The following is a 27,856-nucleotide window of genomic DNA, read 5'->3' as shown; positions in this document are numbered from 1 at the left end:
ACGCATAGCAAACATCTAATTACGATTATCAAATGAGCTTTCGTAATAGGTTCCATTGTTAATGTTAAAACGATACTGAGGGCTGAACGTCTTTGTTGTGCTATTAATATAATATTTTGGCAAGAAATTGTGATTGGTCGACTTTTTCCTCCGTGCGTCAGAAGACGTCTTATTTTATTAGTCATCGAAAGAATCGTTGCTTTACTTTAAAAAGTATGCTGACTTTCGTATATAATAAATCCAACACTTTGTTTTTAACATTATAAAACAAAAAATGTCCTTTATCACATAATAATCAGTCGCCTTCTTATTTTTTTAGGAATACAGTGACCGTTTTGTACAGAATATCGATCACCTTGATTTCTCAAGAATTTGAAAATAACAGCTATAAGACAAACGTTATGTAATATTACATATTAGGTATTCGACGTCTTACTTTCAGGAATGTGCTGACTTTTGTTCATAGAGCGTCGATGCGCTATGTCGACGCATGGCTCACTGAAACGATGTGATTCGTCACGCGATCTATCTCTGATCGCATATTTATAGTGTACTATGTTGCTATGTATGATTTTATTTTCATACCTAGAGTTTTTATCGTCACAGCTACAAGTCAATCGTAACATTTCCAAGAATGTGCTGACTTAAGGTAATCCAATAATTTGACTAAACATTCGTAGTAGAATCTCTGCGCATAGCTCGTGAGATCACGATCCTTTTGGGCAAGCTAAGTAGTATACAGAGAAGAAGAAGCTCGAACGCTGGACCGGTTTGTTTCAGCGATCCACGCGCAACTCCCGTCACTTTGAGCGTTCTCAAAAATATCTAGTGCAACGGTGTGGTGGCAAGTCGTACGACTAATTACTAAACTTTAGTACTCATTTCGTTGATCAAAAATTTGTGCGTGGCTTTGCAGAGTCAGTGCTAAGATAATTGGTTCGAAAAACAAAGTTGATTAGCCACTGCAGCAAAAAACTGTGTCCCAACCATGACTCTGCTATCTGTGTCAGTCAAAAGGTAGCGCTCTGGTTTCGTTATTAATAAAGTGATCATAAGAAAAGTGTGGGTGAAATGTCCGAAGGTCACTAATTGGCTCCACCATTTTTGGGAACTGATTAAAAAAAATTACAATCCAAGCAGTGATTTAAAGGTCTGTTTTTTCCTCTCTACCACTTCCATCAATCATGCAGTCCCTAAAAATAGCGTCTTTGGTCACATTTTCCTTCTAGACACTGTACAATCATCTTACATTATTTATCATTCTTCGTATGTAATAGAATATCTATAAAACTACGCCACGTCGCTCTTCACGTCTTCGAGATTGAGTACGTCTTTCTCTCTCTCTCTCTCTCTGCACGTCTCTCTCTTTCTCTCTTTCCGTGATTTTTAGACTTCGCGTGTTCTCCCCTCCACTCGACAGTTTTATATACTACCATCTCACAAATCCTTAGTGTTAGGGGTTATAATTACAATATTACAAGTGTTAGGGGTTTGTTACAACGGGCCAAAGTGTTGCAACAACTACTGGCATTTAATTTCTATTATCACCTTTACTTATTTAAAGAGTCAATACAACCTCAAAAATATGTTAACTATACAGTATATTTTACATTACATTAAAACGCTGATGTTGGCTTTCATTCCAAGTCTGTGTGAGGCCAGCTTGTTAAGGCACTTTGGCAAGGGTGTAGAGAACCTTGGCTCCACCATCAACTAGGGCAGGCTAGGGCCTAGAGATAGTCACAGATATCTGTTTAAAGGCAGTAAAAAGCGCTGAAGCTGGCAAAGCTCGCGCTGCTCCAGGACCTCACGCTAGTCTTACTAGCCATTGTTACCCATTTTTGCAGGAAAGGTGAGCTACGTGGACATACCTGAAATTGGATCTTCTTGCAAATATTCTTGAGCAACGATAACACGTATAACCTGCTTACTGTTTCAGTTATCACTAATGACTTTAATTCAATTCCGAACAACAAGTTCCTAATTAACTACAGCAGAACCAGAGCGTAAGTCGTATGGTCCTCTTAGGCGCACCACAGTGAGCTCCCGATGAGACGTCCATTAACAACTGCTTCAGATCTTAAGAACAGAAAGGACAAAAGAGCTTTATTTGCGCAAAAGCTTTTTAGCCTCTTCAGATCTTACCAGGTCATCAGTTGTGTTTCCATTACAATGCCTTACAAAATAAAAGTACGAATCTAGCCGATGTCAACGATTATTTTAAATTTCCATGTTTACGCAGTTTGCCATTAACTAAAAATTATTTTTGGCTTTGCGTTATATAGAGAGTTGGTCATTCACATTGTAATTGACTGTAGAAGAAATTGTCGTTATGAATTCTTAACACAACATCAGAATCTAATATTTTATTAATATTTATTAATTATAATATTTTATTCGGTAAAAAATCGTATATTTCAGGAGGCAATTTCAGACAAATATTTCTAGTGATGTAAAGTATTTGTAAACTATAAAGTATTTGTTTTTAAGAAAACACTTTCAAATCATAAAATTAAAAAATTGTATGCGGTGTAAAGATTTAAAGTTTTCTTTATTGTTAATAGACAATAAAAGTGGAATCATACAGCATATAGTCTTTTAAAATTACACAAAAATAAAAAACTGATAACATTCGTCAACAAATTTATGAATAAGGTATGAACAGCAGCTGTATAAATGAGTTCCAACATAACATAACGACTTTCTATATATTTAACTATAATATAAACCTTGGAATTTTGTCAAAGGAAAAAAATACATTCATTGCAGCATAAATTATGCCAAATATAAAGGTAGTAATTCCACTGATGAAAATTTATAAGTTTTCCTAAGAAAACTTTAATTTATAAGCATAAAGGATTACCACTACATGTTTCTGATTAAAAAGTAGATGCTATTGTTATATTCATGAACAGCTTGAGTGTATTCTATGGATTGTGTAATGGCACAAGAATACGTATGATAGAATTATTCAAATATAGTTTTAAAGCAGAAATAATAACTGGTAGAAAATCTGGTAATAAAGTTGTCATTTAAAGAATCATGTTGTTTACCGGTTATAATTTGTTTTTACCTTTTATTATCCACAGAAAATAGTTTCTATTAGTTCTAGCTTTTTTCACGACAATTAATCAGTCACAAGGTCAAACTTGTGATAAATCAAGACTTAACTACAAAAGACCTTTTATTCTCTCACAGTCAACTGTACGTATTGGTATTAAGATTTCAGAATCTTAACAACATATTTATTTAGAATAATTCGAAGAACCAAGCAAGCACTAAATACATTGTATGGTAGGAAATTTTTGATTGTTAACATTTTTGTTATTACTTACTTAAGCTTCATTTTTTTAATTTGTTATTTTTTTTCTAAAAAACTTTGTTTGAAAGTTTGAAAAATGCATGTCAAAAATAAGACCTCTACTCAGACAAAAAAAAAAAAAACTTGTAGCAAGACCCTCTATTTTAAATTTTTTACATTAAAAAGCTAAAAGTACTAACACTTCAAGATTTTTTATGCATATTATAAATTTGAACTTTATCTCAAAGACCTTAAATTTAAAACGAAAATTTATTTTACAAAATTAAAGTCCTGGACATCCTTTAATTTTGTACTAGAAATCTTATGATTACAAAAATTGTCGTACATTCTTAAACCCCAATTCATAATCAGAAAAATTTAATAATTTCATTTTTGTATGCCAAATAGCTTATCGCTGCTATGTTATGATATAAATAAATATTGATTAATAAATATTTAAATTCATACTTATATACAGGTATAAACATACTTCCTATATAGAACAGTAAATTTTTTATTTTTTATAATACAATTTTCATCCTTCAATACTTTCATTTCAAGTGCATAATGTAAACGCGCAAGAGGGCCTACTTATTTATATTACCTTATGTGTATATATATTTTTATACTTTATAGTTGTTTTAGTGCTTCAGTCCACACATTGCCCCACATCCCCCAAGGCTGCCCACAGCCCCCTACACAAATACAGTGATTACAGTTCCCCACTACCCCTGATAAGACTTAAAACATTTCCAGAAAACGTTATAATTATCTCGTTTCAGTAAAACAATGTTATTAACAGGTACGTCTTATATATTACGTGTAAGGTAAGTTGTCTAAAGTGAGCCCGTGGTTGCTAAGTTGGCTAAGTCATGTCTCAGCATGCATGAAACTGCAGCTCAATTTCCAGCCAGGGTGACTTTTTTGGAAAAGTATTCCCCTTTGCTACACAAAACTTTTTAAGGAGGAGCCACGTAGTGTCCACAAGAAGTGTTTCCATTAAAAGCTGATTTTGAATCAATAAATGAATTGTCAATTACTCATCCCAATACCTTCTTCAAGCCCCCTTAAAGTAACTTATGTTTTTCTGTGAGAAAAGCTTACGATAGTAATAACAAGAAATAACTCCTCTACCATTTTTATTAAAAAAAATTTTTTTCTTAGATACCTGCTATTTTAATGTTTTTTTGACATCTTTTTTTTTTTCAATTATGATATTTTATAATGAAGGAGAATACAACACTTTCAATTTATTTTACACATATTTTTGTTAACGTTTATGGCCCGCAGATCATGCAAAGACCAGTATTCAATTTACCATAAATTTGTTCGAAAGTATTGCTAAAGTTCGATAAATTATTATGTTTTAATATTTTGATTTTGACCTTAACACACTATCGTTTTCGATATGGTTACTTGAGGGCCCCAAGATTGTGGAAAAAAACTGAGAAGCTTCTTCATTTAACAAATCAATTTTGAACTAGGAATGTGAGTTGGCATGTGTTGTGCAGGGATTAGAGCACCAATAGTGTATGTACTATATTTTTTCAAGATTTATTACCCTTTCTATTCTTCGAAATTTAAAACTCATCTAGAATTTTTGTAATCATCGCGGTAATATGACAGTACTAGTCTCTTTAATACTTAATTGTGTGTCATAGATAACTTATTCCATATCTCAAAAATTATATAAAAGATTAAATTTATGGGTTTTTTTTCCTGGGAAGTTAGTGCGTAGAGCGCGGAGGAAAGAGAAGTCCCACTAATATGTATAAGAAAAAAAACCAATGAATTCATTCTTTAATTTTATTTCTAAGATATGAAATCAACTATTAAAAACTCACAAATTGATGTTGTATTTAAAGAAACTAATACTGTCATACAAGCATGATAATTCTTAAAATGCTGGCTTGGTCTTTGATCTTAAATAACAAACAAGGTTATAAAATTAAAGAATGATGTAGTGACCGTTGGAGTAGAGATTTCATACATAATCGTGGCTCTTCTATACTAAAACATAATTTTAAAAAAGGACGACAAATCTTGTTACTTGTTCACTTAACCAATTCCTGTTGGAACTTAATGAAAGGAAAATGATCTTAAGAAAATTTATTTTTGTGCAAAAATGTTTAAATACATTACAGTTACATGAATTTGAGATTAAATATGAATTTTTTAATGATATTAAAAGAAAGGAAAGAGTTATCTTTTGAAATGGTCCTGGTGGCTAAGCAAAAGTATTACTACAGAAAAACATAATATATTATTTTTTTCTTTTGTCACATAAATTTTTTTTAAGGCACGGACTTGTGTTGCCTTAATATTACTTTCTAATGAAATTATGAGTCATAAATCTTTTCGTTCAATATAAAATTTAAATAATTTTGACAATGAATTCTTGGAATCAAAAAAAAAAAAGATAGAAGAAGTAGATTCAATGATTTGGGATGAGGCTACAATGATGAAAAAAAAAATTAGAAATCGTTGACAGAGCTTTTTATGATGTATGTAAAATCGTAAAATTATTTGTTATTTATAAATATGCAAAACAAATCATGTATGCTTGAAAAATTTTTTTTAATGTGAACTGTCCATTAGATAATTTTTTTCTTGTTCTTCATGATAAATTCACTCAATTCTAAAGCAATAAGATTCTAGATAATTGACAAGGAAAAACAAATACTTTTTTTAGCATAGAGCCTAGAGCTTATAAAGGGGTTAATAAGTCTGACAACGACATTAAAATATATTTTCCAGATAAAGTTATATTTGAAGATTTGCCACCTCCTAAGATAAATTTAGAAATTCAATGCTAATCAAAAATTTAAGACTTGCAGGTGGTTTACGTGATGACACAAGATTACGAAACACTAAATCATTTAAAAAAAAAAGTTGCAGCTAAAATTATAATTGGTAAAAAATCGCAAAAAATTTTCGTATTCCAAAGATAATTTTGAATGCTGGAAATACTTTTTTTTGTGCTTTATTATGTGTCAACTACCATTTTCTGTAGTGTTAGATGTTTTAATGACCATAAATAATAAATAAAAAAGTCTTGAAGCCAGTGTTTTAAAAAAAGTTAATTTATATTTGAATATAATTTATTCCAAAGGGTCAATTTTATATTGCTTTTTCAAGGTACAAAAGTAAAAATGGATTGTCCAAGTAAATTCATCGTGATCATTAATGAGAAAATGAAAATATAGTATAATTAGATGTTTAAATGGTTTATCATTGCATGTTGCATAAGTATAAATTCATTATATAGATGAACTGTTCTTTTCAAATAATATGATTAAAATACTTATTAAATATCTTATCAAATGTCATTGGCAGGTCATATGCAACCCCATAGGTTGAGGGGCTTTTTACCAAAGAACTTTCACTAAAACTCTTAGGACTCTTCAGTACTCTTCAGTACTCACATGATCTCTCCACTTGAAAGAGTTGGTATGAGTGCTTGATCGTGAACGTGAGTTTTGATGAGTACGCATATTTTGCAGTGAGTACGAAAAATCGAACTCATGGATGATGAGCATGTGTACGTAAAAAAATTAGTTAAGTTGTTTGTGGACTACAAGTTTTGATATTGAAAATCTCACGAAAATTTTATCATAATGAAACAATTGTTGTACAGCATTGAAAAATATTTAAGTTGACATCTTTCATGTCTTCAATACTATTTTTTGGTCTAGTTATACTTGTGTCAGCGGTATCTAGCATCGTTAGAGCATGGTTACATTATTAGGCTTAATAGCCAATTATTAAATTGTAAATGACGAATGATATGTGTCACCCCACAATCTTTATAAGTTTGTACTGCCACATAACATTAAGATAACTAGTATATATAAGCACTTCTCCTTCCAGTTCTCACTTTTGAGGATACAAAAAAGTGCCAAATTTAAATTTCAATCCACACTTTTTTAGGGGGCTCCTTCACGAAAGTCACCATACACAAAAAGATTATTTTTTTTACTTCATGTTTCATTAAGAATAGCATAATAGTTTTAAGACACATATGTCTGCTGAGGAACAAAACTTGATTTTTTTTTATATTTGACCTCAGCGGTAGTCACAGGAGCCCCCTTCAATAATTTTTTTGTCATTTTTGGTAACCTAAATAATGATAATTTTGTTAAGACACACAATAATATTATGATTCATGTATAAAATAATTATTTTTGAGAAATTCGTATGATCATACTCTTGGGAAATGATACAAAATATTCAAGAAATGCAAAAAATCTAGAAAAAAAGCAAAAAATCGATGTTTTTTTTATTTTACTTTTCAAAAATATCGTAGAAACAGAGATCTTAGCAAAATGTACGCTACACCTTTAAAAAAAGCAACCTTGCAAATTGTGGAAGAGATATTTTGCCTGTTTTTTGTACGTACATTTTCAAGTTAAATAATTAGTTCGAAACATGAAAATACGTCCGGATTTAGTGATAATCAATATTATTGTACTTTTACCGCTGAAAAAATGTGCAAAGACCTTAATCGCGTGCTTTTGGAATCTTTTTCATTATTTAGATTACCAACTCGGCTACCAACAATGAAAAAAAAATTATTTAAGAGGTGTGTTTTGAAATTTAAATTTGGCACTTGTAGTACCCTGAAAAGTGAGAAATAAAAGGAGAATTCCTCATGTATTACAAACATTTCCGCTTTAGTCTAATCCAGGGTCACAAACCTAGTGACAATGGAATGAATTCTTTTTGAGATATCTATAGTCAAAAGGGTATCGGGGACGTCCAGGAACTGGGCCCTTTTTTCTTTTTCTTTTTTTTACTTTTTTATTTTTTTTTATTTTATATTTTTTAAACTTTTTATTGTATTTTTTAATCAAAAAAGTTTTCTTACAGTTATTTTCAAGGCTATTTTTAGTTAGTAATTGAGTTATTTTTTACATTTGAAAAAGTAGATTTCTTACAAATATTATTTTTTATATGTTTTTTAAAACTTTTTTAATGGAATTTCTACTTGCTCTGTTACGTTATGTAGTGATGGCACACTTTCTTTAACCACTTTACCGATACATTTTACACTTACTCCATCTTTTTTATTGGTAGGTATTGCTCCGGTATTCTGGGTATCATTTTTAGCAATGCTGCTACTTTTTTTGCCTGCTTTGCGTGCAATTGGTTTCATGCTGCTTGTGTCAGAAGATGTTTTATTTTTAGTTTTTTCATGTGATTGAAAATGTCTTTTTACATTGTATAAATTCTATTTTCGAGTACAAATTTTTTTGACAGAAATATCAAAAACTTTTTTTAATGTTGTGTTGTGCAGACAACTTGGACAAGTAATGCGTGCTACAACATCTTTTGCATTTGTGCCTTCAACTACAATGGCATGATTACCCCAGATTTGCTTAAGTGTGGGGGAAAATAGGTCGATGTTTTCTTTGCTCATCAATTGCGACAGTATCTTTCTATCAGTATCAGTATCTTCAAGTAGACTTTTCTTGAGACGTATCGAACGAAATGAAATTATCTGCTGCAATTGTGCTGCTGTCTAACCTTTTATTGTTAAAAAAAGTCATTCCTAGTTTCCTTAAACGTTAAGGCATGATGAATCCCGAACAGTTTCAAGAATGAGTTTGATTAAAGAAACCTTTCCAAGAGTCTGTTTAGATGTTTTTTGATCCTGTTTTCTACAAAGTAAAGTTCCGTAACAGTCTGCCAAATTTGAATCATCAGAAACACTTTCTTTATAATCTGTAGATCAAACAAGATTTTTAACTTCATTAAAATTAAATCCTCTTTTCTTTATTGAGCACAAAACTACATGATTATCTATTTCTGCATATTTTGAAATATTTGTTATATAATTAGGTATCGGATATCCAATCTTGTTTTCGATGGTTGTCCAAAAATTGAAGTGGTACTGGTCTTAGAGATTCATGTTTTTTTATCTTTTAGATTAAATTTGCACTACGCTATTTTGTATGAAATATTTTTTCTAAATTTGATTAAATCATCAAATTCAATATTTCATAACAGTATAATAAATTTAAATCTTAAGATGCAATTACAATATTTTTATGGATTTGTATGGGTGGAAAAATATCAATGCATACACTGATATGAAATCTTAACTTTTATAATCGTATTTTTTACTTTAAATTAATTTTAAAGAGATAATAAATTTTTTTAAACTAGAGTTTTAGGTACCTTAAGAAATAAGAATTACCAAATAAAATTATTTTTCAAATATACTTATTAGCTTTCACTGACATTCATTTGTGGACATTATTGTTAACACACGTGTGTTAATTAAATATATTTAAAATACGTTTTAACCGTTCTTGAATTACCCACTTCTGTCAATTTCGTGCCTTATAGTTGGTGTTCTTGCAGAACACAAGCTCTTACTATAGCGCCTTTTATTCCATTCATGGCAGTACTTTCGTCTGGTTCGATAAGTTTTTATTACGTTTCATCATCTTACGATTCTTAATCACGCATAAGATTAAACTAATAGTGGGAACATGTTCGAAGGTAAGTGTTAATTTAAAAATCTACTGTTTTATGTTCAGCAATATACAGTTCAACGAATTCGTACTTTTAATCTTTTAAAAGGTTAGGTTAAACCCAGTTTTATGCTAACTCAGATACGTAAATAAATTGTATTGAAGAGTTGGCAATCATTTTCATATTATGTGCATTAAGCAATGTAAAATATCTAATACTGTTACAAACATTGTTACTAGGTACCACATAAGCTGTATGAAACTGTAATACGCTGTTGGATTTGACAAACATTCTCGAAGCTTCTTTCACCAGTTTAAAATACAACTCAGTGTTATATTGCTTATTACTTTGAGTTCAACAAAATATAAGTTTGTTGAAACGTTCTGCGTGAAAACTCTCACTCAGTGCTTTCATCAAAGTCAGTAAGTAATAATCACGTATCTTAAGCCTAATCCACCTTGTATTATCAAACAATGTTGTTTTACATTATGAATTTAAGATGGCTAAGTGCGTAACCTATACAGTTATTCACCTCGTTATTCACTGTATAAATAATAGTTTATTACAATGACTTAGTAAATTAATAGTATCGTAGTCTTAAATATGGTTTCTTTGAAATTCGCAAACTTATATCTTACAATAACAAACTCTGAACAATACCATTTATATTACTTTCAGGTAAGCTTGTATTGACGAAATACGTAATAGAAAAAGCAAACTAACGAATATCAAGACAAATATGTATGTTTACTTCAATAATTTATAAAATTAGTTTGAGCACTGATGAATTATGGTCCTGTAGCTTATGACTTCGGGAATGGCATATATTCGTTTGGGATGTAAATATACTTGCCTTCTTTTTTCACATACAGGTTTTTGATGCTGCAGTACAGCGTCTCAGCATTTCGACTCCTTGTTACGCATGCACTAAAATTTAGATACGAGTGCCGAATTTATTTCCCACAGTAGGGCATCGGAGGATTTTCCAAATTAAAACCATCTCGTAATAAGGGAAAATATTACCTGATTATGTAAGGGGTCGGTGAGTGACATACGGATGGGTTTTTCTAAAAGATATGCAAGGTAGCGTGGAGCCTGCGGGTTTTTGAAAAATTGTGGTGATTGATGGTAGCCTTCAAGATTCTTATAAGAACCTTGGGGGGTCACTGCATCATTGTTTTTTATTTTGTTACCAAAAGATATGAAAAGTTTAAAAATTTCTTAGACTTCTTTTAACTCAAAATAATATTGAAACACTTATTTTGGACCTTGAATCCTACAAAAGAAACTACGAGAAGTAGATGTTTGAATATGAATTGAACGATTAATGATTTTTGAAAAAGCTTTAGCAATAGTAGATTAAGCATAAAAAGATTTGTGTGGTAGTGATTCACCTTTCAAAGGGAAAACAATAACTTTAGGCAGAGATTTTGGGTAATTTTTACTGGTCCTAAAAAATCAATTGAAATCAATAAACTACTTATATTTTGATAGACCTTTCAATATTTTCACTAAACAGAAAAATCAAAGTGATGTTAATCATCATGTAAGGAATACACTCAATTATAAGGCAATAAAATATTAAACAGTATGAAGGAAAGTGCTACTTTTTACTAGAGTATTTAATAGGCAATAGCACAAAAATGTAACTTTAAGAAAAATGTTAGGTTAATTTAAACATAAATTACTTATACAAAAACACTAGGCTGTTAGAGCATGACAATTTAAATAGTCATACTCAAACAACCAAGTGTTTTTCTATAAGTAGTTTATATTGAACTATGACAAGGGAGCAAGTGATGAGGTGCTACTACATTAAAAATGAAGTTAATTTACCAAGTTGAGTTCTAAATACGATTAATGTTGGCTTACCACTTCATGATCTAAAATTATCAATAAGTAAGCAGTTATGTTGAGAAGAAATTTAAGTAAAAAAGACGAATTATGTAATGAAATTCGCTTACGGATACAAAAATTATTTAAGTATAATATTAAAGCTGAAATCGTTAGAGCTAAAAACAAATGACAAATAATGTTGATACCTAGAATGACATGAAATACAGGCAACTATTCTTGTTAACCGTTTACTTCACATAGAAAACAAGTGCCATCGATTTTGGCTGTTTCTATGACAATAAATAGATCGCAGAGTGGAGATTTTGGTTTGGAGGAGTACTTTTTAAGGAAACATATATTTTTTCATGGTAAATTATATGTAGCCTTATCCTAATGTATTAATTCACAAAATGCTTCTATTTTACGGGATTCTGAAATCGATTAAAGAGAAAAAAAATATTGTCGAACCGGAAATTTTTGAAAATCTAACAATTTTTATAAGAAATTCCGACTTTATTATAACTTCGTTTAAAGCGTCAATGTATTTGAAGAAGTATAATTGACATAAGAATATAAGTTATAAGAAGTATCATACCTTTTAAATATTTAAAACTTATTTATTTAAAAAAAATAAGACTTTATTTGTAAGTAATGCATTTCCAGATATAAAGATTACTGTTAAGTACCTAAACATAAAAAAGCTTATACAAAATGAAGTTGTATATGTCACCTTTGTGAAAAAATTTAATAAGTCAAAACAATGTAATGAAACACTTAAAGGAGCACAAATTTAAAAAAAATGCATACATATGAGACCCGCGTCAACAGTTACAAACGAGTTTATCAGTTAACAAGACAGCGCTAAATGCATAAAAAGTAATTAACGAAAATGTATGTCAGCAATGTGAAAGAGCATTTTTAAAAAAAAGATACTGAAGAGCATTTAAAAAAAAAAGTGCTCTGCAAAGACTTTTAAAGTGAAAAAAAATAATTCAGTAGCTTTCAAACGATAAACTTTGTCAATTAAATAAATGGCTTTCGATGGATGCCTTAAACTGCTTTGAAATATTAATATACATGTATTTTTACAAAAATCATTAATTTTTATACTGTTTCGTTTTTGGAAAACTTTGTTTGGAAGGATCTTTAGTATTAATATATTATTATTTAGTTATGTTTTCTTAATAAAAAAAAATTAAAAATGTGTTGAAAAAAGTGTGGATTTTGTTATTTCAGATATATATGTAATGTATATGATGCAGAAGGGGTTAAGCCACGGAGAAAGTGGCGAGGCAGCGTGGGAAAGCGGTTAATAGTCAGATACAGGTTAAAAATAAATGAAAAATAACGTTAATTGTGGTGAAGAAAGAGAAATGAAAATTGTGAGGAAAGAAAAAAAAACGTTAATTGTAGAGATGAGTGGGGTAGCGTGGGGAGCAGTGGAGAAGGGTAGGGGAGCAAACCTTTAAGTATAGTGAGAACAGCTATATAACATAGGTACACATACATACATACTAGTGGGGCTACGCTACTCTGTGCGCTTCTTGCACTGACCTCCTACTCAAAATGTTTAAAATCAAAAATATTATGCCATTTATTTACTTTTGAAATAATTGCTTAGTAAGAAGAACTTTAAATGAAATAACATACTGCAATAAATTAGAAAAAAGTTAATACTGTTTGTAAAAGCTTTTTAGACTGTATGGACAAGAGCTTGCGTTATAAAAAAGAATTTACCTCATTATGTGAGAATTTAGAGAGTTATAGAATAATTGGTTCTGTGACAACTAGAACTAAAAAAAAGGTTTATATACAATTTGCCCTAACACTTATTTTCTTAATTCAAGATCATTAAGAAGTCATATGTCAAATGGTAAGATAATTTGGCGAGGTCATGTTAACACAATAAAAGTGTCACTTGCAAACGCTATCTGGGTTAAAAAAAAATCCTACTAATTTGATAATCATAATTTGTGCTGAACGATTTCCTATTATATCACAAAATCAACGTTAATATAAAATGCTATTTTAACAAGATGGTAAAAAAAACTTGCAAAAAACTTGATACAGCTGAACCGTTGTTATTTTTAAAATTTTGTATGGATTACTTTTATGACCAGTATTTTATTTGTAATTTACGTAATTGAAAAAGAACCTTGTGAGATACAACATTTTACCAAATGTGGCAAGCTCACACATCTGTTTTTAATAATGACAGTCAAATTCAAGATTTTAAATGATTTTGTAATTTGTACCCTTATGGTTAAGGTTTTGAGGACGACGTAAGGAAAACAAACTTTAAAGAAATATTTTTTTTAAAATTAACAGTCATAATTAACACTCTTAGTTTTTATTGAATAAATAATACATTTTTCACTTATCGTAGAATTTTACCATAAGACAAGTGAATGCTAAAATTTATAAAATACTTAATTTTTTTAATCTATTGTATCGATACACATCAAGAGTTTTTTTACAAAAACCAAGCGATAGTAACTTGACGCTTATTTAGATACAATTTCTTTGCAATTATCTGCTAACAAATCTGGTTAAAAATGGTTTTAACTAAATTAAATTGTGTGGTGCGCAAGTATGTTCCAACTATCTTCTTTGTTACTTTAGGTCCTGAAGTTCGGATTTGGTCGGAGCTAGAGACATACATAGAAGAAGTAAAGGGTTGGGATACAAACGTTTTATTAGTCAACTAGTAGATGATAATTTTTCATAAAATGCATGACAGTTTCGTAATAAATAAGAAGTTACTTTATCTGATACTCTATCTCCCTCAAGTTCTTTTAGAAGAGTTACTTACCATGAGTAGGTTCGTGATTACTGAAGTGAACGTTTAGCTAATTATTACTGTTTGTTTTGGATATAAAAGTTTTTCATCATACGTCAACACGAAAAAACTGCAACGAAGAAGAACGTAAAAATTTATATTAAAATATATCTTGTAACCCATACTAGCAATACAAACATGAAAATTATTGTATGCGTAAAAAAACCACTTGAAAAATCAAAAGCATTTACCGCTTGACATTTTTTTGACTAATAACGAACAAAAAGATTTTAATAGATGGTTTGTTTGCTATAGAAAATCATTGTAAGTTAAGAATGAATGTCAATTTCTTATTGACCTCGTACAAAAAATAAACAAAATGTGAATAACTACTTGCCTTTGCATTAATTGATTAGAAAAGAACAAAGTAATAGATTAATTAATAAAAGTTATTTTATTTTTTCACTAAGTGTAAATTAAAATCTTAAGCAAATTAAAAAGCAGTGATATAAATTTGCAAGATACTTTATTGAATAAAACATTATCTAGTCATGTGTAAGCCTTTAACGTACGTGCCTGAAATCGCAGGTAACGAAGAGAAATTAAGCAGCTGATAGTTCATAAGAAAGTCTCATGCTCGCAACTGAAGTTATGATATGATTGAATGTTGATACAAGATAAAATCAGAAAATAAAAACCATACAAATATATTAAAAACCTTCAAGAATATTTTAACAAAATAGTTATAAATCAATAGAAGATTATTATTATCTTAGTAGACCAGAAGAATTAGAAAGTTTATACCTGTCCGATTTTGTAGGATGGTTCGAGAAAGTCGAAAAATCAGCTTATACAGCAGATTATGATAAAATGTCGAGTGGTTTGTGCTGTAAAAAATAAAAAAAAAACTTTTTATGTGAATTAACTAAAAGATTTGGAATATACGTAAAAAGAAGCATTTACATGTGAGGAAGGAAGTTTAGCAAAATTGATTAAGTATCGCAAAAAATTTGTGAGGATACAATATTTTATAGACAATATCGAAAAGCTAACTCAAAATGAGTTAAAACAACGTTAAGCGTATAAACAACAGAATTTAGTTTATATCACAGATGGCTGTGTACTAGTAGAACTGGCAAATACTATGAGTAGTTTCAAAGCAATAGTAAAAAAAGTTTATCTTAATAGACAAAATTTACAGAGCTTAATTATAAAATTAGATTCAGATCAGTTACAAGTTTTGAATAATATTTTATTACATTTCAAAATAATAAAATTTTAGCAACGTTTGTAAGTCAATATAGAGAAAAGTTACATGAATAAAAATAAAGTTTCATAAAACAATGGTACATTACGTCTCTAGAGTATAAATTATATACATAATAATTCTAAGAAGTGGGTCTAACAACCAAGAGCTCTCGCACAAGTGCTCAACGATTTTACTCTCTCTCTCTGACCAGCTTCCCTCACTCTAACAGCTTAAATATAATCTTATACCATGAAATGGTAGTGCGTCTTTCGTCCAGTGGGATATGTCTTTTGCTTGCGCACAAAATCTGGTACAATATGTTATCAATTACTGATTACTAATTTTTTTTTTTTTTTTTTTTATTATTATACATCCTGGAGTCCTTTCTTTAAGCAGTCATTTTGTTTATTTTCTGATTTTTTTTGAAATAAAAAAACCACATTTGATGTTGTAAAATTACTGTTTGATACTATAATTTTGATCTATTATTTAAATAATGTTATGATTAACATAAAACAGTTTTTTGGTTTGATTAGCTCATAATAATATTTTTTACTCGTAAATAAGCTTACTCATTATGTAAAAAAACTTTTTTATTATGTATTAACATGTTTGAACAGAGAATAATATGACACTGTTTTCACACTATCTTGCAGTAAGTATCTTAGTGCGTTTTTTTTCTCAGAAAAAGTTAAAATCTCTCGAAAATTCTTAAACAAAAAAATAGATAATATAACTAGAATTTGATTAAATTTAATGAAAATCATACTTAGCGCCATAGGTATCCTTACTGATTTAATTTTTTCTGTGAATGGCTTTCCACGTAGGCCTATTTTACTCCTTATATGCTGGAAAAAATTTCTATATAAAATTTTTGTTTATTTCTATAAACGACTGATTCAGATTTTAATAGTTAAAAAAGTTTTGAAAGCTTACTGTAAATTATAAATATTGATGCGCTCAGTAAATTTAAGGTCATCAATGATTTAGACACAAATTCTGTGATACCTTATTGCTAAATTAATAAATTTATAAACTATTAACGAATAAGTGAATAGCTTATGAATATGGATGTTGTATTTAATATTTAAGTATAAACATGTGCATAATACTGATTATTAATGTATAAAAAGCAAATAATATCAAGAATAATTTACAAAAGCGATGGCAGTCATGCAAATATTAACATCATTAAGTACTCTGAGACTCAACTTTTGGAGAAATTTGGGACTTATGTTGAAACATTTCTAAATTTTTTAAATTTAGTGGATTTTGAGATATTTTTGAATTTAAAGCTTAATGTATGTGACTACTTGCTCACTTCTGTATTTATTAAATGCATTAATAGGAGTATTACAAAAAAATAGACTATCTAAAATAATAGACATTATACAGAAAAAGTATAGCTATTCCAATAGCGCTAAGTATAATTGTCACTAAATTTTATTAAATTCTTGTCACATTATCTAGTTTCTCTAATTTAAAAATTTTTAAGGAATTTTATTTTTTCTTGAAAAAAAAAAAAACGCACTGAGATACTTAATGCAAGGTGCTCTAAGAACAGTATCATATTATTCTCTGTACAAGCATGTCAATACATAATGAAAATAGTTTTTTACTTGAAGAATGAGTTTAATTACAAGCGAAGAATATTATTGTGAACTTACTAAACCAAAAAACTTTTTTATCTTGATCATAACACTATTCAAATAATAAATTAAATAATAGGATAAAACAATGATTTGTTAATAATAAATGTGATACTTTTTTAAAAATTATTAATTTAGACTCGAAGAGGGCGGTTGTGGTATGTTGGTACCAGAGTTGCGTAAAAGGTTTTTTTACCGTGGGCACAAAGTACCGTTTTGGGCCTGGGGGCACTTTTTATACCATTGAGATTACTTTGGGCTCTAGGGCAGGAACGTATTTTGAGTCTGAAAAGCGTAAAAATTTTTTTCTTTTCGTAGACTTAAAGTAACTCCAAGAATGGTAAGTGTGGCCCGAGGGCCAAAAGTGTCAAGGGCGTTATTTGCCTACGGTACAAAATATAATATGAAGAAGAAATACGGCCGTTGTAGCTTTAACTAGAATGACTGCATAAAATATTAAAGCAATTATACGATTTATAGCTTTGTAAATCATATTAAGTATTTAAATATCGTTAGCTTTCTGTAGAGCAGGGTCACATGGTGGAATTCTAAGAGTTATTAGAGGCAGTATTAAAACAGATAAGGTAAACGTGAAAAAGTGTTATTCTATTTACTGTAATAGCACCATCAATGGTTTTTATTGTAACTTTCATGTACTTACATTTGGGCTTAACAAAGACATTTAATACATTTGCTTATAAGGATAGATAGTGTGGTAAAAAGTATTTACTTGTCTTCAGCGATCTTGGTTGGCTTCCACCTGCTTGTAAACATTCCGTTTTTGTTGAAATAACTGATAAAAAATAAAAAAAAGTATATTTGGCAAAAGTAGATAAGCTATGGCGATTCCGGCCCAGGTGGGCTCGAGTCGCCAGGCGATTTCGGCCCACTCCCTCTCCGCGGCGAGGGGCCCCTCTTTTCGGGTGGAGTGGTCCCTGCTGCAGCCAATGGGCGAGCAGGAGCTGTGGCTTCCTCGCATTCCTTGTGCGTGCGCTGCTTGAGGTTGCGTGCGCCAGCTGCAGTGCTGCTTGAGTTTGCGCGCGCTGTTTGAGTTTATGCGCAATGTGCATTAGCGCCTGTAGCGCCGCGTGCGCCAGCTGGTGACGTGCAACGCAGTTTGAGTTTGCGCGCGATGCAATGCGCGTAAGTCGTCTGCAGCGTTGATTTGCGCGCGCTGTTTGAATGTGCGAAACCGTGTGCAGCTTGTGCACGTGGTAGTTATATGGATACAAAACTTTTTTTTGTGTTAGCGAGCGCGTTGCATGATAATGTAGGATGTGGAGTGGTAGGGAAATAATTGTTAAACATTTTTTGTTTTATTTTTAAAATCAGTTTATATTAAATAAAAATGTACATGATTTACAAAACGATTTTGTTAAACATGTTGTTCTTAAAATACATAAAAATTTGGCGGAAAAAATTTATCAGTATTATTTATATTATGTGCTTCGCTTAACCAACCACGTCGTAGCCGGTCATCCATGTAGGCTGTTGCTTTTGTCGTTTAAGGCGTTGATATGCTGCATAATATAAATCGCTGTCTTGCTTTGATGACTTAATTGATATGCTAGTCAGAAACCATTGTTTTAATAAATGTGCTTTATGTAGGGCACAAAATAGTTTTTTCTTTTCAAAATGGTTTTGCCCGTGTGTAAGGCATACTTGAGAAGAGACTTTGTCTTCAAAGTCTTTGAAAGTAGGATGCATTTGGGATAAATCGTGAACTTCACGTGTCAGGATTGAACTTATGAACTTAGCTTCATCACTTCCGTAAGTATAAATTCTTTTCAGGTTCTTGGCAATAGTTATTAGATGATACTTTAAGTCATTTAAAGTAACATCACCCTCAAACCATTCGATTCCGTGGACTTCTACCGTCTGGTGATTATTATGCTTTTTTACATCAGACGGTAAATCATTAAAATTGCAAGGTGGCTTGATTATCCAATGGCCAACAACGTTTTCTTGCAAGGAAACCACTGAAACTTCTTTCGGTATGAAGTGTCTGTCAGCATTATAAAAGCCGTGGATACTAATGATGAAATCCATGATGTGTTTTGAAATTGTGAATATTTAAATTAAAAATGATTTTTTCTAATATATTTTTTTATTTGACAAGGCTCTCGTTTTACCGTTGCTGTTACTACTTGTGTCACATGAGTAAAACTGAGTGAATAATAATATACAACCTGTATTTATAACTTTTCTTTATCAGAGCTAGTGACATCTGCCCAACCAACAGCGCTGCGTAAAATTGCGCAATCTCTCTCTCCATGAGCAAGTATGAGATGTAGCTTTCCTTCTCTCTGAGTGCCTAAGCCGCTTTGGTGATTACAATCGGTCAGTTAAATAGCTTAGAAGCACAACTTTACATTTAAGATTTATTTTTACATCTTATTCTTGAATTATAATTAACATATTCTAACAGTTCTTTATTATTGGCAAAAAAATTTTTAATGAGGAAAAACTACTTTATACATCGAACTAAGCACATTTTTTTGATTTAATTTAAAATATATCCAATCCCTTATTGCAGAAACATTTCTGATAGCACATGAAGAGTTAATGTTAAAGGCATGGTATTTGCATGGCAAATAGACTTTGTTAAGTTTTGCAAGCGCTGGACATCCATACTCCTCAATATTAACGACTCTAAAAGTGTAGAAAACATGAATGACTTGCACCTTTATTATATTCTATCATGTGTGTATATACATACTTGCATGTTAGTATTTCTTCCAGGTATTTTTTTTTTTTCAAAGCCCTTGACGAAAACCGTTTCCGCGTCAACAAGTTCAGTTTTAAATATATTAAGCGCTCTTTCATAGGAAATGTTTCCGACATTCCAGCTTATACCATGGAAATTGGTTATCAACCAACGATTTTGTTTCTTGTCCGCATAAGATAAATTTTTCCACGCGAAAGGCGGCTTAAGCACTATTACAACTGCCATGGGATCCCTATTTTTCCCAAGTTCGACATATGAAATTTCTTTAAAAAGAAATTTATTATTTTTAGTCTTAAAACCCTGGATATCTACAATATACTCCATCACTAAAAGAAAAATATACCTTCTTCGGTCGAGGGTATACAAACAAATGAATATAGCGATGAAGTACATTACACTAAATACCCAATAAAGCATCCCGATCCTTTTATGTAAATTAAGCATACCTTTTACCTCAATACATCTAAAATAGATTTTCACTGTATACATTTTATTGACGTGCGTATTATACTTTAAAAATTTATGGCTATGTGCACTTGCTCATAAAATGCAGGTAGCAAGTTTATCGGACTTGGAATATAGTGTGTAATAAATTTTAAGACTCTGTAATCTTTAAAATGCAGTTATGTTTATAATATTTCTTTATTTAAATATGATATATATTTTACAATTTATTTACAATATATTTAACAATTTATTTACGAAATATTTTACAATTTATTTACAATATCAAAATTTTAACTTGCGACTAATTTTTTTTTTTTTTAATTTCATTTTCAACTTCTTCCTCAACCCTTTTTCTTTTTAATAAATTTTTAACTTCAACTATTTCCGGAGATGATTCGATTTTCAGCTGCGGAGAAATAAATATGACCGCAACTTCTGGCGAAGAGGTCAAATCGATAATTTGTGACCCTTGTGCTGACTGGAGTGATGTGCTTAAGTCTAGAGGTACTCTTTGTGGTGAAATACTCCCAATTTCCGTTTCGAGAGAGTAAAAACTCTCAGTGTATGAAAGAGTTGGGGAGCCCGGTGATTCATCACCTGAGGAACATGAATCCTCATAATCTGTTGAACAAAATAAAAAAAATTATGTTAAAAAGAAAGAAAGGAAAAAATAAGAAGAAGAAACGTTTAAGAAGATTAGAGAAAAAAATTAAAAGTATTCAAACTCACTTTCTGTCGGCTGTAAAACTATCGATAGATCAAGTGGAGCTGTTTGCTCCGTAATATGCTCTGCTGCTATTGCTGCTTGAAGAGCATAAAAAGCCTCCGTGTACGATGGTGTTGGAGAGATCGGTGATTCTCGAACTATATCGGTTTCACCACCTGAGGGACATGAATCCTCATAATCTGTTGAACAAAATAAAAAAAAATTATGTTAAAAAGAAAGAAAAGAAAAAATAAGAAAAAGAAACGTTTAAGAAGATTAGAGAAAAAAAATTAAAAGTATTCAAACTCACTTTCTGTCGGCTGTAAAACTACGGATAGATCAAGGGGAGCTGTTTGCTCCGTAATATGCTCTGCTGCTATTGCTGCTTGAAGAGCATAAAAAGCCTCCGTGTACGATGGTGTTGGAGAGATTGGTGATTCTCGAACTATATCGGTTTCACCACCTGAGGGACATGAATCCTCATAATCTGTAAAAAAAAAAAAAAAAAAAAAAAAAAAAAAAAAAAAAAAAAAAAAAAAAAAAAAAAAAAATTAGAGGAAGAAACGTTTAGGAAAACTAGAGAGAAAATAATTAAAAGTAATGAAACTCACCTTCAAATTTAACATTTTCTACATTGACAATGGTGGTTTCGGTTTCTGCTGGCTGTAAGACTACCGACAGATCAAGTGGAGCTGTTTGCTCTGTAATATATTCTGCTGCTGTGGCTGCTCGAAAATCATCAAAAATCTCAGTGTATGAAGAAGTTGGTAAGGAGATCGGTGACTCTCGAACTACATCGATGTCACCGACTGAAGAACACGGTCTCGAATTATAATTTTGAAAACAATCTACGTAGTATCAAACAAAAAAAATTTTTTTTAAATAATGTTAAAAAAAAAATAAGAAAAAGAAACATTTAAAGAAGAATGGAAAAAGTAATTGTAAGTAATTACTCACCTTCAAATATAAAATTTTCAATGTTGTCGATATTGATTGTAGTTTCAGCCGACTGTAATACAACCGACAGATCCATAGGAACTATTTGCCCCGCAACGCATTCTGCTCGAAGAGCGTTGAAATTCTCCGTAAATGGAGAGATCGGTGATTCCCGAACTTCAATGAATTTTAAAATTATGAATTTTGGATAATAATGAAAAAAAAAAAAAAAAAAAAAAAAAAAAAACTTACCCATAACTGCAGAGTTTTCATCATAAGTTGATGAAAGTATTGAGTCTGCCCAAAAATTGTCGTCTATCAGTTGTTCAGGAAATATTTCGTCCAAGATATTAATAACACTAGACGGCATCTCGTTTAAGAAATTCCGAAACTCCAAATCCTCTTCAAGTTCACTTTCACTTGTCGGATAAACTGGTCGCGTTCTAGCCATTGCAATGATAATATGCAACTGTATGGTTCAAAGTGCTATTCCGAAATGATTGAAATCAAGTGCTACTCTGCTTTTCTTAATTTTAGAGCAACTACTCCGATCCAATAAGATAACAGCTGCGTTAGAAAAGGATTTAAGTGCAATACCAAAACAGCAGTTAGAAAAAGATACTAGAGCAACACCCGCCTCCGCAGTCCCCTCCATTCAAAAATGTGCAAAGCATGCGAAACTATGTTTTGTACCTATGGTATGCGCAAAAACCCTCTCCCTTGGTCTCATGCATACAGGTAATTTTCGCATGTATGAATTTTTCCTTCTACGATAGGTTTTTCAAATTTTAGAATAGCCAATCAGAAATAACTTACGCCCTCCTTCACCCTTCTACACACATTTTTATGCATTTTCCGGAGGATTTAAGAACTGCTCTTGACCTTAATTTCAAATCACACCTAGTGAATCACACAAGGAGTCAGCAACTTGGGAAGTGTTCACCCGACTAGGAATCATCATCCTTAACACAAGAAGGTACTTTTATTTCATAATTTATTAAGCGTTACTCTTTCTCACACTCATCAGTTTTTTTTTATTTATTATTTTTTTATTTTTTTTATTTTTTTTTTACATCTTATCAATCGCTTTAGCCGCAGAAATGATTGGCAAAAGTTCTATCTTAACTCTCTCCGCAGCAATGATGTTGAGAGTTCTTTAAATTTTTTTAAATCTTTTTCATTAAAACAACACTTTTACCGCAGAAATGATGGTAAAGATCTGTTCTAACTCTCTCCGCAGAAATGATGTTGAGAGTTTTTAATTTCCTTCCTTCCTCTTGATTTAAATTTAAAAATCTTTTTATTAAAATAGTATAGGTTTTATGAACGTAACATTTTTTTACAGCACAAAAATGGTGAAAAAAACATCAACTGGTGATATCAGAAGGTATAACGAACGACTTTTTCGTCGTGCGATAAATACTTTTGCAAGGGAGTATGAAGAAGAAGAGCAGGCGATTGAACACCATGTGGACCCTGCGAGTCATGAGGTATGCACAGAGGAGGATCCCTTAGCAGATGCTGTTTATCATGATCAAGATGCTGCTGCTGCTATGAATCCTCTTGGAGACGTTGCCCAAGAAGCACTTCCCACATTAGATTTTTTTTTTGAAGAAGAAAAAAGTAAGAAAAAAGTTATTATTTTATATTGAATCTTTATATTTTGTAATATTTTCTTAAGAAATATTTTGTTTCTTTTTTCTTAGAAGAAAACACCCTTACAGCGTCTGAAGCTGCATGGGTAGAGGAAGTGTTAGCTGTTGATACGCCCTTAACAGCTTTATCATCGTCGGTTTCGTGGTGGATGGAGCAAAACTGGAGTTTTGAAACGGGACCACAACCAATAAAAGAAAAAGGAGAAGGAGGAGAAGAAGAAAACATCTCGCATACACTGAATCAAACAGTGCCGACAGTAGCAGCAGTAGCAGCCGATTGGGAAAACATTCCAACACATATACCAAGTATGATGATGAATATGGTAAAAGAAGAAAAAGATCTGCTATGGTACGTTGAAAGTTTGAATATTATAACTATAGGAAAAAAAAAAAAAAAAAAAAAAAAAAAAAAAAAAAAAAATTTTTCTATTTTTCAGTGAACAACGACCGCTTACACCACAGCATGGAGATTCTTTACTTGTTGCAGCACGGGTAGTACCGTTAGACAACGAGCTTCTGCCAAACAATCTACAAGAGTGGACTGATGAAGATCGGAATATTTTAACCTTGAGGGTGGAGACAGCTCTTCAAAACCAAAGGCCGAGGGTAATCCAACGAGAAATGAAGAAGATGATAAGCGAACGGATGAAAGAACGTGAAAGAATTTTAAAACAGGAAACCCGGCTTAAAAAAAGAATTGAAAAAGCTGAAGAAAAAAAAAGAGAGGCTATAGAAAAGCTCAAGCAACGGAGTTTAGCTTTAGCCACGAAAAATAGAGCAAGTCGAAAGCGACCTATTAAAGAAAATTATGTACATGATTTTTGTGAGAAAAAAAAAAAAATGGTACAATGCCAAATTCTTCAATTGGCGAAAAAAAAAGAAAAAGTATTAGTAGTAGTAGTAGTAGTAGCAGCAGCAGCAGTAGTAGTAGTAGTAGTAGCAGTAGTTGTGGTAGTTGTAGTAGTTGTAGTAGTAGTAGTGACAGTAGTGATAGTATGAATCCTTAAAATTAAATAAATTTGAATGTAAATTAAAAAAATAAGAAATAAAATAAAATAAAATGAATTTATTCTAAAATGTTGTGATGAGTTTTGTATAAAAAACTGTGTACCCCCCCCCTTCCCCCTCCATATGCCTACTATTTCCTAAAATTTATTTTATATTAAGATTGGAGCTGCTTCAACAGCTCATTTGCATGTAATCTGTGAGCAAGTAAACTTGCAGTTTTTAGCTATGGCAACAGTTCAATATTTTAAAGATGTGGCTCACCAGCTATGGAAAACATATCAGCAAACTATAAATAGATATGATGCTGCTCATATCCAAATTCAGTTAGATAGTAGTCTTACAGTTCTAAAGGATAGTGATTTTTTTTTTAGTAAAAAAAAAAATGACTTATCAACTTCCGAATTGCAAAAATTTCAATCAGCGATAGCTTTACTAAAAACTTTAATACAACTACTTTATGATCGCTTAGAAATAGTAGAAGCAGCAAAAATATTTATCAATGAGTCTGAAGTTTTTATATCAGACAGTGATCGTGAAGTTGAGGCAGCAGTTACAGCATTTGAAAATGAACCCGAAGTGTTTGAACCAGAAAATAATATAGAATTCGCGTCAACTAACAAGCTTGAAAATAACTTCATAAAATACGTTCAAGGTGAAGGTATAGCTGCAGGGGCATCTACATCAGCAGTAATACCGTCAACAACAACACTTTCAGATGCTGAGAACAATAAAACAGTAAGTCTCGAAGATGTTAATAGTGCTTTCGAAAAACGAATCATGACAGCATTGATTGTTAATTTAAAACATTTAGATTTGAGAAATTTTTTTAAAGATGCAAAGAAGCAGTTTTTTAACCGAATACAACAGTCTCTAAGCAAACATGAAGCACTAAAAGTTAATACAGTGTTGTCATCTGAATATGTTATAGTAAAAGATAACATTGAAAGTGCTGATATAAAATTCTTTAACACAAAGTCACAACCCATTTATCAAACAACTGATTTAGACGATTGGTTTGATAAGAATGTGCAACAGCCAATTGAGCAAAGTATGGATGACTTTGAAGATGCTGGTTCTGGCTGGTTTTTACATTCAATATTAAATTTAGTCATCAACATCAATAAATTGAATCCTATGCGAGGTAGTTCATTTATAGATTTACCAGATTACATTAAAAAAAAAAATGCTTGTGTAAATATTGTTAACACGGACAATCAATGCTTTAAATGGGCTATTTTATCAGCATTGCATCCAGTAAATAAAAATGCAAATCGTGTTTCAAATTATAGAAGATACGAAAACGAGTTAAATTTTAATGATATTGAGTTCCCAGTTACCCCTAAAAAAATTTCTAAATTTGAAAAACAAAATAATGTTTCGGTTAATTTATATTTTTTAAAAAAGAAAGGTAATACTTATAATGTTTGTCCTAGTCATTTATCAGGAAACAAAAAAGAGAATCATGTTAACCTTTTACTTGTTGAAAGTTTTTATATTGATGAGGAGGATGATAATACAATCAATATTGAGAACGATTTAAATACAGAGTATAAATATCATTATGTTTAGATTAAAAATCTGTCACGTTTAATACGCAAACAGTTGTCTGAACATCAACATGCCGCAAACATATGTGACCGATGCCTTCATTACTTTTGGTCTAAAGATAAATTGAAGGCCCATGAAGAAGATTGCAAAAATATGAATAGTTGCAAAATTGTTCTACCTAAAAAAGAGAAGAATGAGCACATACTTGAATTTAAAAATTTTACATACAAGAACCGAGTACCTTTTGTTGTTTATGCGGACTTTGAATGTTTATTGGAATCCGTTGAAAATAAACGTGCGTATCAACATCATGTAGCATACAGTATTGGATGTTATATCAAATGCAGTTATGATGATAGTCAATCAGAGTATAAAAGTTATAGACAAAATGATGTAAATAATGATGAGATACCTGCTAAATGGTTTGTCAATATTCTTTACCTTCTTGCTTTAAAACTGGAAGAATTGTATAAAAATCCGATCAAGATGATTGATTTGACAACAGCAGAAAAGTTCATGTATGATCAAGCTTGTTTATGTCATATATGTAACCAGCCCTTTAGTTTAGTTGATAAAAAAGTACGAGATCATTGTCATCTGACTGGAAGGTACGCATATTTTTTATTTTTTTATTTTTACTGTGACAGTTATTATTTCATACACCAAACAAAAAAATATTTTTTCTATTGCAGGTTTCGAGGTCCTGCGCATAGCAAGTGTAATATTAATTATCATGATTCACGAATGATACCGATAATTTTTCATAACTTAAGCGGTTATGATTCTCATTTATTTATAAAAGAACTCGCGATGAACTTCCCAGGAAGAGTTCAACTTTTACCTCAGACAAAAGAAAAGTATATTTCTTTTACAAAATATGTTGAAGGAACTGATATTAATCTACGATTCATAGATACCTTTAAATTTATGCCGTCATCTCTCGACAAACTGTCATCATATTTAGATGAAATGAAAATTATCGAAAGTATATTCTCAAATGATAACTACAATATGAATCAAATAAATTTATTAAAAAGGAAAGGCATATTCCCGTATGATTATATATCCTCGTTTGAAAAACTAGAGGAAAAAAAGATACCAACAAAACAAGATCTTTATAGTAGCTTATACGAAGCTCATATTACTGATGAAGAGTATGAGTATGCTAAAAGTATCTGGAATACTTTTAACATTCAAACACTTGGGCAGTATTCAGATTTATACTTGAAGACTGATGTGCTACTACTTGCCGAAGTTTTCGAAAATTTTCGAAACAATTGTCTCGAAGCATATGAATTAGATCCGGCTCATTATTATACAACACCTGGTTTAACTTGGGATGCCATGTTGAAGTATACAAAGGTTAAAAATATTTTTTAAATTATAATTCATTATAAAATAATAATATTAATGATGATAATTGATTTAAGGTCAAACTTGAATTATTAACTGATATTGACATGCTTATGTTTATTGAGCGTGGCATACGAGGTGGCATCAGTCAATGTTGTAATCGCTATGCTAAAGCAAATAA

General features: G+C 30.9%; 1 protein-coding gene across 1 annotated transcript in view; it reads left to right on the top strand.

The window, feature by feature from the left end:
• LOC106637462 (uncharacterized) overlaps window positions 1-27,856 on the top strand; it is an 877,306-nt gene that overhangs the window by 682,506 nt on the left and 166,944 nt on the right. The window lies entirely within an intron of this gene.

This window comes from Copidosoma floridanum, unplaced genomic scaffold (genome assembly GCF_036245765.1).
Source record: "Copidosoma floridanum isolate Cflo_tuat_1 unplaced genomic scaffold, Cflo_Japanese_pri ptg000020l, whole genome shotgun sequence".
NCBI classification, from domain to species: Eukaryota; Metazoa; Arthropoda; class Insecta; order Hymenoptera; family Encyrtidae; genus Copidosoma; species Copidosoma floridanum.
The sequence above is the reverse complement of the archived record's forward strand: the minus strand, read 5'-3'. Positions and strand labels throughout refer to the sequence as shown.